At 42.6% G+C, this 6,000-nt stretch overlaps 1 protein-coding gene across 1 annotated transcript in view; it reads right to left on the bottom strand.

The window, feature by feature from the left end:
- The window catches only part of ptprsa (protein tyrosine phosphatase receptor type Sa), a 170,884-nt gene that overhangs the window by 153,254 nt on the left and 11,630 nt on the right, over positions 1–6,000 (bottom strand). The gene's annotated exons all lie outside the window — the stretch shown is intronic.

Here is a 6,000-nt window from a genome sequence, read left to right as displayed (position 1 = left end):
CCACATATTGTCCACAGAGCACTGAGCTGCTTCTGGGACGCGTCAGAAGCGTGCCGAGCGCAAAGTCTAGTAAGAGTCCAAATCCCTGACAGTGCGACAGTGCGGCTACGCCTGGTGTTCATTAAAGGTTTAACTGAGCATTTATCACAACTTCTGGTGGCATTGGAAAGTAAAAAAACCCAACAACAAACAAATAAGATAGTTGTTCATTCTAACATTCTGACAACCCCCCCCCCCCCCAAAAAAAAATAAATCTGTCAGGTGTGGATTAAATGCATATTCAGCATCATTTGGAAACGGCAGGACTGAGTAATAAGAGCCAGTGTGGTGAAGGAGGCGAAGAGAAGCTCAGCCGAATCTTAGTGATGAAGAGTGAATACAGCAGAGAAAATGTACTTTCAGATTTTCGCTGATGCATCAAACACCATTCGCACTGCAATTTTAAAACGGCATAGTCTGTATCATTCTACTGTGGTGTACAGAGATGGTCTAATAAACGGTCTGTTGGTGTGTTTGGTGAACATTTGCAAGTGTGTGTGTGTGTGTGTGTGTGTGTGTGTGTGTGTGTGTGTGTGTGTCATGCAAAGTAGGACTCCAAACATACTCTTAGAATGGAAATCACCAATTGCCCACTAAAGGCTCAAGGACCTCATGCTCTTTTTAAATCTGGAGAATGTTCAATCCACTTTGAGGGGGGTCACTTTGAGAATGGGTGTGGAACTGTGATTGACGATATATATATATATAAAAAAATTCTCGATATCATCAAATAAATAAAACACCCACAGGTGATGCACACTTTGTTAATATGTCAACCCACTTCGTCAAACTCAAACAGCTCCACTGCACTCGTCTCCAGTTTCAGAGAGGAAGCTGTCTGTAGGATTCCTCCCACGAGCTCCTGAGCTGCTTTTGTGTCCTTGAAAAAAAAGAGTAAATCACAGCACCACAAGTGGTTGGTTTTTTTGTGTAGTCTTCTGTTTCCTGAACTGAAGACAACATTTGATTTGACAACTGCAACTTTGACTTTGATGTAGAACTGAGAGATTGGCTGGTTGGCAACCAGACTTTTAGTGCCGATGAGGTGAACATTATTGTGGCTACTGTAATCGAAAAGCATTCTTGTTTTTTCTACTTGAGCACCGTCCCAGGGCAGGGGAAGAAAGGGAGAAAGAAAGAGAGAGAGCGAGCAAGAGAGAGAGAGAGAGAGAGGAGGAGGAGGAGGATTGAGCGATCTAGCACTCCAGGCTTAGGAATGCAAAAGGGAAAATAAAGCTGAGGAGAAGAAAAACAAAGAGCAGAGCAGGGAAGAGACAGAGGGAGAAAGAAAATCAATATCTTGCCTTGAAGAGAGGCCCACACCAAAGGTGCAATTATGCTAAATGTGTTTTGTTTACGCGGCAGCTGTAGTTTCCAAATGAGGGGTTGGCTGGAGTCAAATTAAAACATTATGACTCCAGGGTATGATGACTCCAAATTTATTCCGACTTTTCTATTCCATGTCATATTTATGTCACTTTAATAAAACAAGATGACATCAGGGACAACAAAGGCCTTTATACATCTTTTTTTTTTTTTTCTAAGACCCATATACTTGTTATTGGCTCAGAACTATACCATAATTTTTTACTGACTGTAGCTTACCTGTTTTGATTCACAGTACCCGTTACCGATGTTCTTTTGTTCAGACATTTTGGTGAAAAGGTGCCAGTGCCAGCACTATTTCATCCCATTTAGATACATGTGTGCCTCTGCGATTTTCTGAAATTCAAAGTGCAACTAAACAGACAGCAATTGTTTGACATGAAGAGGAGTAAATCTCGCATGAACCACTTTCTGATCAACTTCCAGGCAACAAAGGGACTTACAGTGAAACACTGTTCTACCACCAGCACAGCCCATGTAGCTTTGTGAAAAAGAATAAAACAAAATGCGCTTGACTGAGTCTGTCTGGAACTGTTACTGTCTAAAACAAACGGCCTCTTCCAATGCAACTTTTCCCTCCTGACAATGTGTGACACGGGATAAACAACACAGCTAACTTTAAAACTTTCAAAACGCACAACAAATCCTGAATAAATCAAAGCAATGGCGCTAGAAAAATCTCAGTCCTTGGAGGCCAAGTGTAGCGACAGCTGTCAGACCATATGCAGCTGTGAAACAACTGGGCAGCGTGCTTTACATTGTGTGGGATTTGAATGTGTCCAAGTTTAGATACTCACAGCCCTGAATAGAGCAACAAAAATCCCACTCTAGACTTGTCTTGAGTCTGGATGGTGCCACTATTCACTTTAAATACTGCTTTCCAGCCCAAAAGGTTTTTTTTGGTTTTTTTTTTTGTAATTTGTACCTCAAGAGCTGACGCATTAAAACCGAACATCAACGTGGCCGTGTGAAGGGTTGACAATTCTCTGTGGATAACATCCCACAATGCTGTGGAGTACCACAAGTCTTTGAACTCGTGTCAAGTTTAAAGGTAGGAGGGTGTGAATCTGGCGAGGTTAGCTTCAAAAATGACTGCCACACTGTGGTAGTCGGAAACATTCCTGTCACGAGTGAACCCAAAATTGTCACCAGCTGTTGCGTCCCCTTCAAACGGTTCTACTTCCTAAAGATATCACAGCGACGTCTCAATGCTAATCCAATCAGAGGTCTTCTCCGAAGGTCTGACTTGTTCGACAGCCTAAAGTCCCCCGTTTGTCAAAACTGTAGCCGGCTGTGAAATTTGAGCTGACGTGTGAAGGACAAGAAGACAGCGTCAGGTGACTGTCACTACCAGTTCACCGTTAGGTCTGCCCCACACCGCAAGTGATACAAGCAAAGTCGGTCTCCAGACGTCTTTGCCCGTTGTTGCTTGCATCGCTGTTTAACCAACGCGCGCAACCACGTTGTCCGATTAGAGGAATCTTGGTAGTGGAATATGTCAGACTGACTGAAACTTTTTTTTGACTGGAAAAAGTGAAGAAATTAAAGGTAACCTCAAAACGTGCCAACGATACAATCCTGCAAGACACCGTCCTAGAGAGAGAGAAGAAAAAAAAAAAAAAAACTGTAGATAAGCCAAATGATACTGGCCATGTGGCCATGTTTACTTGAGTTGAAACAGGCACAGGCGAGAAGGAATCAAATCTACCCTGAACTGCTTTTAGCCCTGTTGATCACCTGCTGCCGTTATCAGCTGATACTATTTCTATCTGTGGCCTTTAGTCCATTTTCACCAACGACAGAGGTCATCCAAAAACGAAACTGCTATCAACGCAACAGCCAGTACTTGAGGGAGGTGCTGAGGTGAAAATGGGTGGGTGTCATTTTTTTTTTTTAAAAGGTGAAGGGATTTGTCAAAGGAAAAACTTTATACATTGTGATGGTGGGACTTTAAAGATTTTTCCTTCAAACAATTTAGGGAAGCAAAGGAACAAGAAAGCCTTTTTCGGGAGGTATCCCGCCATGTCCTTCAACTAGCTCTTCTCCAGCTACACATTAATATGGTCACATGAGAGTTTTATTGTATTAGTCATTGGAAAAGTGGATAAAGCCAACATCAAACAACCAAATAAAAACATAAGATCTGTTAATAAACATCTCTGGAATCCTTATTTTCCTTTCTTATTCAGTATTGATTAGCACGCTTCCACCCCTGCTCGTATTTGTCCATCCACTCTCTCCCTCTCTCTCTCCAGTCTTCTCATTGACAAGGCTGGCAGCCCTGCTCTCAAGAGGAATCTTTGCATACCCCCCCCCCCCCCCTCCTCTCTCTCTCTCTCCGTGAGTATGTGAAAAAGAAATCCTCCTCGTGAAGCGTCACACACACACACACACACACACACACACACACACACACACACACACACACACACACACACACACACACACACACACACACACACACACACACACACACATCTCCGCAGTCTTCTTTCTCTCCCCATCCTTTCCTCTTGTCTCAGCGCCCAGCGTTGCGTGCCCACGCCACCCGCACCAGCAGGTCAAGTGCATGCAATCGCCTCAGCTAACAACCTGCGCCGACTCAGATCAAGCGAGATCATGGACTCTGGGTAAAAATATCTTACACATTTGGCTGCGATTCAAAGCCAAAGTGCAAATTGGCTTTGTGAGGTGGGGGTTACTTTTGAGCCCAGTGGATGCTCGTGGGCAAGGTTTTGAACTATCGAAAACGTCTTAACTGCCCATCAGATTCAATCTGCAGTGTCAAAAATGAACAAAAGAAGACTTTAAATGATACTGTGGGCTGTGTTGCTTTTGAAGGGCACAATGTCCTTTTGTTCGTTATTTGAGAGTCAATTACAGTGTTGTTTGGCGAGCAGATAAATTCAACCCAAAGTCACCTTCTGAACACGACATGCAGGGGGTGGTGCAGTTGCGTGTGCAAAGTGGTGTTGGGTGAAAATGGGGGAAGGTGATGAGGGAATCAAATATTGGACGGTGGGGGAGCTGACAGAAGCTGGCTCTCCACTTACAAACACTCACAGCTGAATGAAACACGTTTCTCTCCATTGTCTCCTCCCGCTTGAAAAATAAAAAAATCATCACAAAGACGCATTAACACACACACACACACACACACACAGTGCAGCTGCACATCGCAGACAGTTTCACACAGACAGATGGTGGCTGTTCCAAATTATGTGATGATCTCAAACTAATACAGACACATGCAGACAGTTGAGCATACACAATATGTATGAGCCTACACGGTGCAGTGCCTCTTATGTTAGTGGAAAGGATACCCTCATCTGTTTACAAGCTTGCATACCGGCACTCACTTCGGCTATCAAAGAGGAAAGCATCAACTCGAGGTTTCAATTAGAATGATAGCAGGAAGAAAAGTAAAAAATAGAGGCGCTTGAATGAGCTAATAACCACTAAAACCTCTCTTTGAAAATATGACAACTCTCATTGCATGGACACAAAAGCTAATTCCCCATGGCATGGCAGTCATTTTACCCAGCTGAGGTTTCTCATTTTAAAATCACCGATACGTCATAAATGAGAACTCCATATGACGTATCGCTGACGGTCATAATGCAGTAGGCAAAACTAAAATGGGCCTTTGTTGATAATGTTGAAATGGCAAATACTGAAAAACAGACGAACAAATTAAAGACTTTTAAACACATTAGACTGTCCATTCTCCCTGTCAGTATCCAAACTTCTCTACACCACCCATGCCATTCATGCACCAACCGTCCACCGCAATGGCTAAACAATAAGTGATAACGCCATGTTGAAAAGGAGGCCAGGGTCCTTTAGCAAGACCAGAACTCTAACAAGAGCTTTTACTTGTCATTTTAAAATGTATGAAATGCTGTTGAGGAGCTAATGAGAGACTGACTGATGTCTCAATGAGTGAATGGCATGACTTCATGGATCTGGTACAAGTTTTCATTCGACATAACAATCTGTCAAGTATTCCATAAATAGTTGAACCACTAACTAGGTTCTGACCTAGTCTCAAAATAAGTATTATTTTTATACATTATGGAGAGCCGCTCTTCTATGAAGATATCTAAATCATTGTAATGTCATTTGATTTATAAATATAGCCTTTTAAGTCACATCAGGTTTAATGTTTTAGTCCCCATACAACATATATTGCTTACATATGATAATGAATCCCATCCATATGGTAAGCGTAGTTTTGCAGATTTAGAATGTGAATTACATTTGGTTATTTTCTTCTTTTTTTTTTAACAAGCCTGGCTAGTTTAGAAGCCAGTCTTCTAAACTAGTGAAGACTCATACTCACCAACCACATTCAAATCCCTCCCTTAGCCATAAACCACAGGGGTCAAACCTATCTAACTTTACTCCACACGTGGCAGACGCTCTCTGGATTCCATCTTATTAACAAAAGCAAAGCCTCAGACCACCGCCGAGCATCTGCAGGCCTCTTCAGCTATACACAGGATCACACACACTCCAATCTATGAAGGCCCCACAAGCTGTCAGAGGAACAAAAACACACTCACACACACATGC

This window comes from Lipophrys pholis, assembly GCF_963383615.2.
Source record: "Lipophrys pholis genome assembly, chromosome: 10".
In the NCBI taxonomy this organism is placed as follows: Eukaryota; Metazoa; Chordata; class Actinopteri; order Blenniiformes; family Blenniidae; genus Lipophrys; species Lipophrys pholis.
The sequence above is the reverse complement of the archived record's forward strand: the minus strand, read 5'-3'. Positions and strand labels throughout refer to the sequence as shown.